General features: G+C 40.4%; 1 long non-coding RNA gene across 4 annotated transcripts in view; it reads right to left on the bottom strand.

Moving 5' to 3' along the window:
* Positions 1-14,635, bottom strand: part of LOC142406599 (uncharacterized) — a 55,547-nt gene that overhangs the window by 1,125 nt on the left and 39,787 nt on the right. Inside the window, exon 4 of one of the 4 annotated variants that reach the window (XR_012774624.1) lies at positions 327-595. The exons of the other annotated variants lie outside the window; for them this stretch is intronic. This is a non-coding gene — a long non-coding RNA (uncharacterized LOC142406599). The remainder of the gene's footprint in view (positions 1-326; positions 596-14,635) is intronic. 4 annotated transcript variants of the gene reach the window in all.

Below are 14,635 nucleotides of genomic sequence, written 5' to 3'. Positions count from 1 at the left end.
GGATGAAGCACAGTGTAGACAGCCACATTAAAATCTAAGCCTTCCTACCTTCTTCACTACTTTTAAAGGTAACGATAGGGCTCAGCCTAAACACATTTCTCATATTTATGTCAGTACTGCAAAGGTTATTTCCCTATAGTTATCCAAGACTGAGGCTTCCAACCTGACTGCTCCTAAAATATCTGTTTTCAGCGTTTCTGTCTAGCCTTTTTCGCTTTCTTTTTTTTTTCCCTGGAAAAGCTGTGAGCTTTTCCAAGTTCAATTTGTCTAACTCAAATTCCTTTGTATTCCTTCAGAATTATTCTACAGGAAACCTGTCAGGGTACCTTGCACATGTCCAAAAATGAAGATTACTGGAGTACAGATTATGTTTTCTGATGGCAGATATCCCAGACTCAAGGTGAGGGTGGTAATCATGCGAAAAATATTAGCTTTGCTGATTGCATGAAAAGGAACCACATTTGTCATGCTCCCTGCTGATTTCCTCTTGCTTGCTCTTGAGGTCTGTACCAAACCCTGTACAGTCTTCTTGTTGTTGTCCTCAGAGTCACCAGAAGGACGAGAGCATACTAGTTCTCATCCCTTTGATCTTGCTCTGCCAAGACAGTAAACTCACCTCTCAGAATCCATCCAAATATTTCCATCCTCCCATTGTAGGTGTCCAAAGACTGCACAAGTTTGCTGCACTCTAAAGACACTCAGAAAACCTGCCGAAATGCCCTGGATTCAAAACTGATCTGTGTGCATCGGACCCAGGACCCTGCATATGGGGAAAGCACATCCAGTTGAACATTGGCTACTGATCCAGCCTCTGATTCCTTACAGAATTAGCTTTGGACTATTTAGTGAAAAGGCCCACAGCTATCAACACTGATTGCTGATCTCTGTTTCAGGAAATGACCCAAGCTACTCCCTTTGTGATCACAAAATATATACCTGCTCCTCCTCTCCTACAGAAGGGACTTCTTCCATGGCATTAAGATTTTTTCTGCACACATCTACATTCTGCCTGCAGGTTACCACACAGACACTCAGCTCTTACCTTGAGCAAGATTAAAGTCTCCAAGATGTACGTATTTTTAAAATCATGACACTCTTAGGACCACTTTTTTCATTTTATCTGGTATAATCATTTGGTATACTGTTTGGAGCTAACTATTAGCGTAATCCAGATGGAAAAGTTGAAAGATGAAAGGCAAGGAAAAAAAGGCTTTAAATGGACAGAGAACAGTTCAATTTCTAAATACAGCACTCAAAGCATTATTTAATTGTCAAAATTAAATTCAAAATTACATTCAAAATTAAACATAATTTTCCTGCTAGTAATATTAATGTGTTCATGTTTAAATGAAAATTAATACATACCTCAAGAATTAAAAGAAAAGTGAAATTGACTACAGACAAATGTGAATGTCAAATATTGAGTCTTTAGATCGCATTTTTTCATTAGGTACCAGCTCCTGAACAGATGAGATTATATGGACAGCTTAGCTTTTGGTTTCAAGAGTTACACACTTAGTTATTTGACTGCAAAGAAAAGACTAAGGATTTGAACTATTAAAGGCTCAGAAACTAGAAAGCAAATAAGAGCTCTGAAACTAAGAGCAAGAACAAAAAAAAAAAAAAGAAAATGAAAGAAACAAGACAGCTTCACCCTTTGGCAACTATCTCAAGATTTTTTAATACGTAGTATCAATGATAATGACGATTATCATGTGGCTTTCCTATTCCCTAAAAAACTACAAGTAAGGCTATGGTCATCTCTGTATAGAAGACTATGCAAAATACAGGAAGTGTTACAGCAACAATAGCACACAGAATAACCTAGAAGAAAAACCTCTGAATTCATTGAAAGTCTAATTAGCTATGTTGCTTATCCTAAGAACTTATAAAATTACTTTTAGGAATGATAAAATAAGTGAGTACAAAATACACAGTGAGGAGATAACACGGTGATCAGTGAAAACAGTTCCTGCGATCTCTGCCACTCGCTGCAACAAACGACAACGAGCTGCATCTGCACAGAGTCCTAGCAAAACTCTCGGAGATTTACATGGGTCTATTCTAGCTGCAGACTAAGTATAAACATACACTGAGGAGAAAAAAAATTGCCTAAATCAAGATTAAACTGAAAGGATGTCACATTGAAAGTTGACAGTGGACCACTCTGATTTACCATCTTCTGACATGACAATTTCTTTCATGTGCAGTTTTGCACCTTTAGAAACATTCCTATTATCAGATTTTGCCATTTTTTATCATTTGACATTTAAGATTCAGACAGTTGTGCCACTTAAGGACTGCCAGTAATAATGTTCATACTATATCGATCAGCACAAGCAATGTCGCTGACCTGGTCAATAGTTCCAAAAGGGCTATTGGTCCAAATTCTCCCAGGGAAATATAATACACCGGACCACTAACCCCTTTGGGATATTTTTTGGCATTATAACTCTGTTTATTCTCAACTATTTCATTTCCAAATGAGTTATACTTTCTTATTTATTGCATTAATCAAACCTATTGAACCAAATTGTTTGGAATTAGGTAAATTATCCTGCATTGGTCATTCAGACAGAATCTAGTTTATTCCTGCCACGTCATTATATTTCACCTCCCCAATTGGATTTACTTGAGTTTCAATATAGAAAGCCTGATTCTCAGTCTCAGTTTCCTGTTGGGGTTATACCCAGGTGAACGATGTTACAACACATAGTTCCCTACAATCAGATAACTCAACACTGCTTTTTTGCCTTCCCCGCCCAGCCCAAACACATTCAGTCCTAGTCAGAACAGACAGCCTGGATCACAGGCAATTGGCAGACTTGTGGGGATTATACACCCCAACTCCTTGTTTGAATTAGACTCATGATTATGCCATATATTAGAGCACTTATCACATATGAACATTTTATCTACAACTTTTAATCACTTGCACTAAGGCCTCCTTACATTAAAATTTTGCTTGAACCCCATAAAGACAACCTTTGAAAGGTAACAGATTCTAATGGTGCCTCAAGATACAGATCACAAGTGACAGCGTCCTGTCTTCTACACCCAACATTTGAGTAAACTGGGACACCACAGAGAAAGAGTTCAAGCAGATTAATTGCAACAGATAAGAAACAGCTACGAGACTAAGATGAATTGCCGAGGCTCTACAAACATTATACAAAAAGGCTGATCTGGTAAAAATAGGCCTTATTCTCCTCTTACACGGCTGACTACACTGGAGTTACCCTGATTTACAGAGTAGTTGCACAAGTCTAAAACTGGTGCCGGTTAGATCAGAATCTGGCCAAATGCCTACAAATGCAGTAGCTTCAGATGCTGGCTTAAATTGAAACAACAGATGTACTATCACATGGCGATCAGGAAATTTGTTCTGCTTTTTTTCCCAAATTGCTACTGACCCCAGCTATACCCTTATGTCAATAAGGACGTGTGAAAACAGGAATCTGGGGAAAGAGTAGACTATTAAACAGCTTAGAAGCGTAGTTTAAAATTGGGTTTGTTCCAGCAAGACTTAAATATCTGGTAGTCTCGCTTCAATAATATTTTCATGTTGCTAAAAGCAGTTACCTAAAATCCTGGGCTCTTTCCCCAGCAGCTTCCTCTGTCTTTTATTTTAATCATATAAAAACTAAACAGAAATCTTTTCAGACACAAAAGAAGGCTGAATGCACTGTAAATAACTGACCCATTTCAGCCTTTCTCTTCCATTGTGGCTAATTCCATCTTCCGGGATAAATGGAGAAAAGATTGACTAATCAGAGAAGCTTTTTAAGTTACAATGGGCTTTTATGACAGTTACCGTATATTGGTCCTTCTGTAATGGAAGGGGTTCGTGACAGCACTGCAAGTACCTTGCTTCTTTCCCAGCTGATCTAACTCATTGATACCACTGGCAGAGGAACTATAGCAAAGCAAGGCACACCCTTTCAAAAAGTGGCCCTTTGTTGGTAAGAGTGAATGCACAAGTTAGTGAAGGGAAAGGTTTATAAACCTTGAGACCAGGAGTATAGCAGAACTGCTTTGTCAGTAATATTATTGTATAACTCCAAGTATCTCAGCATGAATACAGCTAATACCAGAAACCTGCAGCCTGGCTCAGACTGCTAATGGTGGCTAATCCTGCCTTTTCAAGGCTTCTTTCCTGAGCAAGAAACCACACCCACGAAAACAACGGTTTTGACCAAATAGTTTTACCTGCCCCAAGTTCTTTCATCTGAAGAAGCCATATTTGTCAGAGATTTTGTCCTTAAATATTCCTGACTAACATTCCCACGGCCAGAAATCTTTGTTTTCTATAGCAAAGACAGGTCTTGAATGGTCCAAGGTCATTGCTGGGCTGCAAGCAAGCTAGAGAAATTGAAAATTTTTAAGCATTGTTTGTACTACATAGACAAGACACCTTGGAGTAGAGGTATGAATATGTCTCAGCTAAAATACATAAATCAAATAAACGAGCTAAATAAATAAAATAAACAAATAAATAGCTACACCTTTGCATGCTCCATGAAGAGCTATTGCCAATGGCTCCATATTGAGTTTCTACTACTGCTTGAAGGGCATTACAGATGACAACAAAGTCAAACTCTTGTGGGTAGTGGCAAGCAAGCTAAATGTGGACAAGAGCAACAAGCTGCGCATTGGGACACTAGGAAAAACTTTAAAAACACACAAAAAACCCCACCCCAAATAACCCAAAAACACACAACAAAAAAAACCTAAGAGGACCATGCAGCACCGGGGCAGGTTACCCAGGGTACCCAGAGGGACTGTGAAGTCTCCAGCCTTGGCGGTTTTCAAAATCAGAACTAGCGGTGGCAATAATCCCTCTTTGAGGGAAAGGTTGGGCTTCAAGAGGTCCCTTCTAGCCACCTCTGCTGTGATTCTGGGAAAACAGAGTGCTGGGTAGCCTGGATCAGAGGTGGTTAAAAAGCTTTATTAGCCTGTTGTCAGAGCCAGGCAAAGCAAGGAGGAGCAAGCCACCCCCAAGCTGGACAGGCAATAGCAGTGCTTCCGCCAGGCCAGGGAAAGGTAGACTCCAGGGAGGTACAGTGGGTCACAAGAGTGTAATAAAAGAGGGGTAGTGAGACCTGAACTAGTGGGGCAAAGTAAAAGACCAGTGACAGGTAGAATGGGTTAGGTTTCGTGAGATGAGGAGCATAATGAATTTTTCCAGGTCCACTTGAAAAAGGAGTGAAATACACAAACCTGTCGCTGAGGTGCAGCATACTGACCAATATAAAAGCTGCCTTATAAAATGTGTTCCTGGATGGAACAATTGTTTAGTACCATCTGTAGGAACTGTTGGCTGGAAAAGCTATATGTGACATTTTGCTTTCCAGAGTTGTGTCTTAAGTAGACAAAAGATTTCCCAAGACAAATAGATAAAAAATCATTTTATAAGTTTAATACCACCGCTATGGTAGGTATGAGTCACATTCAGAGGGACTTTTTATATTTTTAATATTCTAAGTTAAGCTAGGAATATTAAAGCAAAAAAGTAGAATATCATTTACTTGTTTAAACTGTTCCTACATAAGGCCTGTTTCAGGTAATAAAATTAGTAATGATAGACACCTAAAACAGTAATTTTCTTTAGACAAGTCAAGGCTTCTTGAAGTTAGCTCTCTCTCCCTGTCTTGCTGCATATCATGGAGGTATCATGCTTACCCCACTGTTCAAATAGATATCAATAACTAATCACCTTTTCAGTGTTAAGCCCAGATCCCCTTCTTCGTGTCAATCAATTAACACTATATCACCCAGACTGAGTGATCTAACACAAGTGTGACAGGACCTTTGAGATTCAGCCTAGCATCAAGTGATCTTCTGATGACACAAAGCAGTCACATCAGCCAGCATAGCTGTGATTTAGATGAGTGAACGCTCCGTTAGGTTGTCCCTATTTCCTAACCATCTCTTCCAGATACACTGGCAACTGCCCTACAGTGGACAGGGAGAGCAAAACACCCTCAGGGGCAATGGTACTGGAAAGAGACCTCTCACTCAGCTTCAGTGATTGTAAACAAGAGATAGGAGACGTCACTCCAACGAAATTGGACTGCTGTAAGAAACAGTGGAGTTGGACTCAATTCAGGGTGCTTTACAGTCAATAGTACAAGCTTATTTTTTGTATTACGTCAATGTTTTTGTCTCATACAACTGTTACTAGCCTATGACATACTAATTATTATTATTTAAGAAAATGAAGAACAATAAGCAAAGCAGAGGTCCATCCTAAGAGAACGGGATGTACTGTGCTAAACTTCCTGCATTCAGGGAAGGGAAAAGGGGGGGGGGGGGGGGGGGGGGGGGGGAGATGATTTCCAGCTAATTGTTTATGTCCTAGTCTTTGGCAGCTATGCCAATAAAAGCAATGAATAATGATCCTAAAAGGACCAAAACAAGAGAAATTACATGTTCAGCAGTTCTTTGTTATTTGAAAAGCAGTAGTGTGTTTTATTTGCTTTTCAGCTGTACTTTGGTGTGGCCTTTCAAAAGGAAATAATCCTGTGAAGAAAATAGCTGGCCGAGAAACAAAAGGCTTGCCAAGTCTGATCCACAGGTGATGAGTACTTGGCCAGCAACCAAACTTAGGCTAAATGAAAGACAATTAAAACAGACAAAATTGTCCATCTGCTTGTACAGTTAATATAGGCAGAGTGTAAAGAGGTGCTAATAATCTCTAAAGAGAAAACCTTACACTACATGCTGAAGACCAAATGTCCAGCAAAAACCTCTGCTGTACAAAACAAGCCAAAGCAAGAAGTCTGTACAAAGGAACTCTAGCACAACACTAATACGAAAAACTCCCTCATGTTTCAGTGTTTAGTAGCAATAAAAGATAGATGAATTGTTCAGATCTCAGATCTACTGTGAACTCCAGAATTCGATCCTCAAGTCTAACATCTTTTCCATTTTAACTCTAGTAGCTAAAGGGATAGCTAGGAAACTCGTAGAAATATAAATCAACTTGAGACTAGAGTGTGTACTGAAATAATGTGTGAGAGCATCTTCCAAGTCCTACACATGTGGCGTGCATAAATGCAAGTCCATAAAAAGAAGCTATGTATCAAGAAGGAGGGATATGAATAATAAAACACCATAACCACTTAACTATGGCATTTTATATAAGACATTCAATCTCTGTCAAAAAGCATAGCTCAGTTAAAACCAAATAGTGGGTTTTTCCCTAGTTGCCACCCATGCATAGAAACTCGTTCTTCAAATTAGCCAATAGTTAGACAGCTGCATTCATTAACAGCAAGTGGAACACCCAAATTCAATTTCTTGCTTTGACTCAAATCCAGAGAGACAGTCCCTCCGTCTGCATTTTACTCTACTGCTAAATCTCTCACAGTTTTCCACTGTCCATAATTAATCCATGTGTCCCATGCTGGGTTTGTACTCCCTGCTTTGCCCTGCACCCATAACACACTGGTTCAGGAAATCAAAGCAAAAGACCATTCATTTTCTTGCAGGTGTTATATGTCTTTGCTGAGTGAGATGCCTGAACAGGTCCACAGTGGGGTCAGTTCAGTGCTAGTGCTGGAACAAGGGAAGCAGCGGAGCACACGGCATAGCAGGAATGAGCAGAGAAGCAGGACTGCCTCTTTCAGCAGTAGCCTGCGGTCATGGCTCCTCAGCGCTATCCTAAACCTATATCTTCAGTTTCATAACTTTTTTAAATGAGCGGGTTGTGGGGTTTTGTGGGTTGATGTCAAAGACAGTGGTCCCACCGTTGCTCTCTTGGCTGTTCCTACCTTCGCTTACCCCTTCCCTCCTGCCAGCACTAGCATTCAGGCAGCCATGCAATGAGCCACATCTGGAAACTCACCCTTAGGTTTGGTTACGTTTTTTTCTACTGTCAAAAATGTCTTTATAAAGATGGAAAGAATGGAAATATTTTTGAGATACTCAGGAATTTTCAGAGTGATGTTATTACTTTCTCTTGCAAAGATAACTTTTAGAAAAACTATTTTTTTGTGATTTAAAATATTTGCAATAGCTCCTTTTATTTTTTTTTTCTCTTCCCTCTTTCCTATATGGGAGGTACTAATTTGAGCCTGGGCAAACACCACAGAATGAAAATATATTACCACCTCCAAGAAGACCACTGAGAGGAATTGGGGAGTTTATCCTACCAAGTGCCTACAGACACCTTAAATCACTCCTAATGTCAATGAAAGTTCAAAACATGCAACTTTATACAGGAGCAGGGCTCCTGCAACCTGAGTCCATCTGTAGAAAAAAAAGTGTCATAAAAAACAACCACCACTAAGGCATTTGGTTTTGTCTCATAAAATGATTAAATGGAGATGGATTAATTTCTCTAAGGAAGGGACATTTTGGCAGGCAAGTTTAGCTTGGTCTCCCATGTTAGCTGAGTGGACTGCATCAGCTCTCCATGCTACTCCGGTCTGAATCATGCTCCATAGCACAGCAGGAGCCAAACTCACTGTAACTCTTCCGGACCAGCAGCACCATCGGTCTGGGCAATCCAGCCCTAAGCTCCTCAAAACCACCTTTAACCCACAGGTCTTTTAGTTCTTGATCTTTATCAAGTCTTCCCCTAAAACTCAGAGGGAAGTAGGCAGAAGAAGAAAGGAAAGGGGAAGCACTGCACTTGTTCCCCAAGTAACCAGCCTGAACGTGGTAGCAAGTGTTTCATTAGACAGGGTCGACTTTTTATACTCATTTAGACAATTGTCCTGAAAGAGAGTAGCAAAGAATGCTCAATATGAATGGCAATTCATTTATACCACACAGTTGTCACTCATTTCACTAAAAAACACACAACAATAACTCAGGTAGTTCTTTTCTCTGGTTACATCCACAGGCTGTAGCAACTCATCAGAGATTAGGCAAGATGTGTTAAAGGAAAGTAGTAGAATGACATAATGGGAAAAGAGAAATTTAGGAAGTTTATGTTTCTGGAAAATCCATCATCTGAGTGCAAAGTTTAAATACGCTTCCTCCTATGCCCAGCCTTAGTGGAGACAGATACATTTCTTGAATCATTTTAAAATATTTGTACTGAATCTCTGGAAAAGATTTCCAATGAACCTTTCTACTTTATCAAGTCCTCACACAACACAAAAGGTCCAACCTGAGAACTTCAGTACTCACAGACACCAAGCACAGAAAGCAGCAAGTATATGACATGCTTTTGTTTCCCGAAAAACAGACAACGTAGAATATCACCCATCCCTCCAATTTAGAATATCACCCATCCCTCAGGCTGGCTATTAACCCTCATTTTTGAGAAGAGTGAGGTTCTTATCAGTGGATATGCTCCAGGGGGGAGGAGGACAAGGTTGGTTGGGTTTTTCCAAGTTTTTTCTAAATGCGCCTATCTTCATGCACACAACTACCTTACCAGAGGGTTTAATACATTCCCTTAACCTCAGAAGGTCTCGTCTCACACACAGCCAGCGGCTCCTGAACTCTGTCTTTCCAGCTCAAAGCTGTTTGTACCAGTGAAAATGCAGAGCAAATATACCAACCATACCCTTATCAGTCCTAGCCCTCACAGCTGTGCATCATTCATTTTTATTGCTGAACAGTTTTGGCTTTTTTTTTTTTTTTTTTAAAAGCCACACTAATTAACAGAATCCAATGAAGTACATCGTAAGATTTCTCCAGCAGAAACCCAAGGGCTACGATTTCAACTAGAAGGCAATCTTATAAGCAGAGTTGTTATTATTGGTAGGGAGAGATTAGCATGCCTCCAGCACCACTGGAGTACTGATAGCCAGAGGTACACACACAGTGAGCACACAAGCATGGCATGAGAAACCAGCCAGGACTGCAAATAAGGTTGTGCTGCTAACAAGGAACTGGAGGAATCGGACCATGAGGAAGAGCCAATTTAAGATGCCTTCCCATCTCAGCACTGCCTCAAAGGACCAAGTACCTTCAAGTACCCCCATCAACAGCATTAAACTTACTTCACATCTCACCAAAAGCTTTCTGCCCTCAAACCTGAGTTCACAGCCTTTTTTATTTTGCACAAAGGCTATAAGAGCAGGTACTTGTATTTTACATAAAAACGCTGTTTAAAAAAAAAAAAAAAAGTACTCTGCTTGCAATATGTTCTTGTAGCAAACAAAGGCCTGGGTAAGCTATGTACTGATCTTCTCAATTGCCCATAAAACTTAACACTACACATTCAGACAATAAAAATAATTCAGTGCTGGAATTAACCTAATATTGAAACTTTTTTGCTCTTTCTTCTCCACAGAAAGGCAGATGATTAACTGGAAAAAAAAAAGTTAACAGTAAAACTCAAAAACAATAAACCTTTAATCACACGTGAACTATGTTTTACATCCTCTCCACCACAGAACCTGCAAGAACGCTGCCGGTGAAAAGAACAATGTGCCAAGAAGAAGAAATAGCAGGTTCTTGCCTGAGGGTTGTCCGATATAGCACTACTTGGTGAGACTATATCTCAAGTTATGATTCATTTTTATTTTGTGTTGAATTTGGGACCCCCAGAGTTATTGAATGCTGCTTGAAGTCTATTCTGTTAGGCCTTAAGTTGATAATCGTAATCTGAGGCAGTAACTAGAGGGGAAGATGAACATGACAGAGAGTGGCCTCAGACTTTCTCCAGAGTGTATCGCTTGCTGGGAGGAGTAGGTAAAAAAGGACACATGCTTGGATCTCTGTTCACAACTTGTCACTTGCTGCAATGCTGTCTTCATTGGCAGCCCACAGCCACCAGCCAGGCTGTGACCTGTGGCGCTGCAGAAGCCACGCATACGCTCTCCTTCTCCCTCTGTTAAACTTCCCCAGGAGAAGAAATAACACCTTCCACTGTTATAGGTAAATACCCACCAGAGACTGAGCCTCAGAGACCCCTACTAAAATATTCATGTCATGTTATGAAGCAGATGATGAAAAACAGAAACTATTAGAGATTAACATAGGACTAACCAGTATTTATTACTTCTCTGTAGGCTTCAGATGAAACCATGCTGATCAAGGAAACTCCCTCCCCACCCTCCACTACCTAATAGCGTCTTACCTCAAACACGTCAGCTAACAAAGCTCCATGTCAATCTAAATTCTTTCATAACCCTGATCTGGCCAAAGCTTTAACCTGCTGTTGCAATGGGAACAAGGGACAGCTAAAGAGACTGTAAGCAATCTCAGGCAAGCCTTTACACAGTGAGGAGAGAAAGGATTGTGCTAAAACACTGGGAAACCCCAAAGACTGCATTCAAACAGTTTAACTTGAAGGCCAAGCCAGTCTGTACAGGTAAGCAAAAAGCAGGCTACCTAATACTGCTGAAAAAAGCTTAAAATCCAAACTCGTGGAAAGTGCTTTCTTTTTCCCAATGTACGTGAATTCTGTGACCACACTTTGAATTGCTCACATTAATTTGCTGTTTACCGAACTGGTCAAACACCATTTGAATACATAATTTTGGAAAATGTTAATGAGTTATACAATTATTAGAGCTACAGCTGGTCAAATATTAGTCCCCAGTGAAAACAGAAGACTTTCAGTTGATATAAACTGGCTTAGCTCCCTTCAAACACTTGAAGCGACACTGATTCATCCAAGCCAGGAATCTTTGTAGAGTTCAGACTTATTTAGAAGCCTTCTGCTGTTTCTATCTTTTTCCTTAAATCAGTCTTTTAATAATGACAAACATGTTTCAGCTAGTAGATTATTCACTAAATATTCATCATTAATATTATTTTTTATATTAGCTACTGAATGACCACAAGAGAGAAGCAGTTTTGTTCTATTTCCCAATGGGATTACTTTCAAGTTCAAAAAGCTTTCATGAATGTGACCTGAACAATTTCAGTCCAAGAACTTATTGCATGTATAGGTTTGTGCAAATACTTGCATGCTGAGATATATTGACCAGAATTTTCATAACCAGCTTTATTGACAAAGCTTTATTAAATAACAAATTCTACCAAGAACTAATCTGATCACCATGATTACTCATGGAACAAATTCAATTTACATGAAATATATTTGCTAATGCTTTCTGCAGCAACTACCAGATGCTATTTATAAGACAGTGGCTGAATTATAGGCAGGAAAGAAATTAAACCCATAAAGCAAGAGATAATAGGCGATCCTTCTATGATCTCCTCATTTTTTCTGTCTAAAGCTGAAACTAAGCATTAGTCAGTTATTTTTGTCCTAGGGCATCATACGGCAGTTACACAATACTGGACTGAACAGGTCTAACATCTCAAGGCTGCAGAAAGATGGATGTCCTCCCTCCACTTCTCCTTTCCCTCACTTCCAGCTGCGTGCTCCCATGGCCTCCCTTGTGCCTGCACTGGAACAAATACACCTAGCTGAAACAAACTGCTTCAACATTCTAGTCCAGTGAAAAAAATCGGGGGGGGGGGGGGGGGGGGGGGACGACGACCCACCAAACATGAATAGCTTTTTGTTGGGGTAGTGAATTTAAGCCAACCAGTCTGGAGAGCTCCAGAGCAAAGGCAAAGCAGAGCAAGACAAGTAGTCCTTGAGGCTGGGCTCAGGGGACAGGCAGAAAAAAGGGGAAGCAGCAAGGACAACCTTTTCGTGACGGCCACTGAACTGGCTTAAACATGCATATCATCTCCCCATTCTATCAGAAAGGAGTGCAGTCTTTTTGCTTATGCATACACCACCAGCAGCTGCGGTGCATATACCTGCAACATAGTCGCCCTAGCAAATATTAAACAGATGCTCACTTACAAGACATTTCCAGGAAGTATGCTTCTAAAATATTTAGAGAGACACCCATGCTCATCCAGCAAAAGCTTTCTGTATAGCACCCTGTTTGTATGATAGGTGGGAAGGTAATCTGCTAGAGTAGAAATTACACTGGAAATAAGGCTACCTCTTTCAGTTAAAATTAGTTATGCTTCAATGTTTCTAGGGCCACTTTGATATATGAGTATGTACAAGATCCACGTATACATCATCAGCTATAATGCAGGTGTAACCTAGACTAGCCAAGTATTTTTCCCATCTCCCTGCTTCCATAGCCAAGAGAAACATTTGTCAAAGCATCATGGTTTTGCTCGTTTTCAAGCAGAGCAAAACTAGGCTCCCTTCACTCCGACAGTCACATTTAGTTAAAATCATTCTGTTGCACCTGAAAAGCCTTTTGAAATAAACATTCTCAATGCCCAAATTGTCCAGGGGGCACAAAACTGAGGAGCAGCTTGAGTGCAGCGTGGAAGGCTAGAAGACACAACAGCAGATTACTTTTTTTTTTTCCTTTTTAAATTTGCCCTATGAAGCAGTAACTTGCATAGAACAGAGGTACCAGCTACCCATATAAGCCCAGCGTGCACTGTTTTTGTGGGAAATAAACAGCCAAGAGGAGTCAAATGAGAGGAGAGGAATCAACAAGCCAAACCCTCAACAACCTAAGTCTACTTAGCACTGCCATTTTCAGCTTCGCTGTATGATTTACCTTGGCTGAGATTCAGATTTTGCTGGTCTACAGCAGCAGTTTTACATGCAACGCCAGGGTCAGCGGCCCAGCTGGAGCACAGAGCTGCCCCCTCTGCTCCTCCCCACTCCATACCACTGTGTTCCCCCCCTCCACCCTGTGGCAGAACCACCTGTGAGGCCATGCTATACTATACATCAGGTGATGTTTATTGATCCACTACCAATGGCATTGGCGCAGCTGATAGAAAAATATATTTTGGGGTTAGGAAACTGACAGAATTGGCCAAGAACTTGCTTAAACTATTTTTGTCATCTAAGCTGTTACATGAAATTGCAGCCTGCACTGAGGATGTACATTTCTGCTCCATATACCTTTCTCAATGACTTAGGCCAGTCCAAAGCTGTTGTAATATGTTACTGTTACGACCAACATGAGAATGCTCCTGGTTTGCAACAAATTTCAAATTTGCTTCTGGTTTATCACAAAAGCATTTCATAAAAGCTTTCAGATGATCTCACAAAACAGAAGTGCCCTGGTGGATCTATTTTTCAGAACAAAATGATCAGATTTCTCTTCAAATCTTTGAGTCGTCATTTTTACACTTGTACAACATGGGTAAAATATTTTAGGGACAACTGGCCTTTCTTGTTCTTTCTAAAGTAATCTTACTAATATGACAGTGCTTCCCATGGAGCTCCCATGGCAATGAAATGCCAGCCAGGGTTTCTTTCCCAAATGGATTCTGGTCTTCTGCAGGGGGGTGGGAGGTAGTCAACTTCAATGTTTTCCAGTGGGATTACACTGGGAAATTTTTTCACTAGCACTGGTAGAGCCTGAGAGCGTTTCTGAGGCACAGCACGTAGTCCCTGGGTATTACACCACTACAGTTTGCTCCCAGTTTCATTAAAATAACTCCACCCTGTTCCAGCAAAATAGAGCTACAGTTGATCCTGAAAGTACCACAAACAAATTCCTTAGCACTGATCACATCAGGAGAGATCTGTCCTTAAGCACTTTATAACAACTCAGTCTGAAGTACTTTCTTATAACTCAGCCCTTGGTTCTTCCTCCTTGTAATGAGGAAAACAACTGTCTGCATTATTTAAAGTTTTAAAGATAGGGCTTAATAGTTCTTCCACCGTTAGAGGTTGGTTATTGCTTTTTTCAACATCTTAACAGTGTGGGAAGGCAAC

This window comes from Mycteria americana, chromosome 2 (genome assembly GCF_035582795.1).
Source record: "Mycteria americana isolate JAX WOST 10 ecotype Jacksonville Zoo and Gardens chromosome 2, USCA_MyAme_1.0, whole genome shotgun sequence".
In the NCBI taxonomy this organism is placed as follows: domain Eukaryota; kingdom Metazoa; phylum Chordata; class Aves; order Ciconiiformes; family Ciconiidae; genus Mycteria; species Mycteria americana.
The sequence above is the reverse complement of the archived record's forward strand: the minus strand, read 5'-3'. Positions and strand labels throughout refer to the sequence as shown.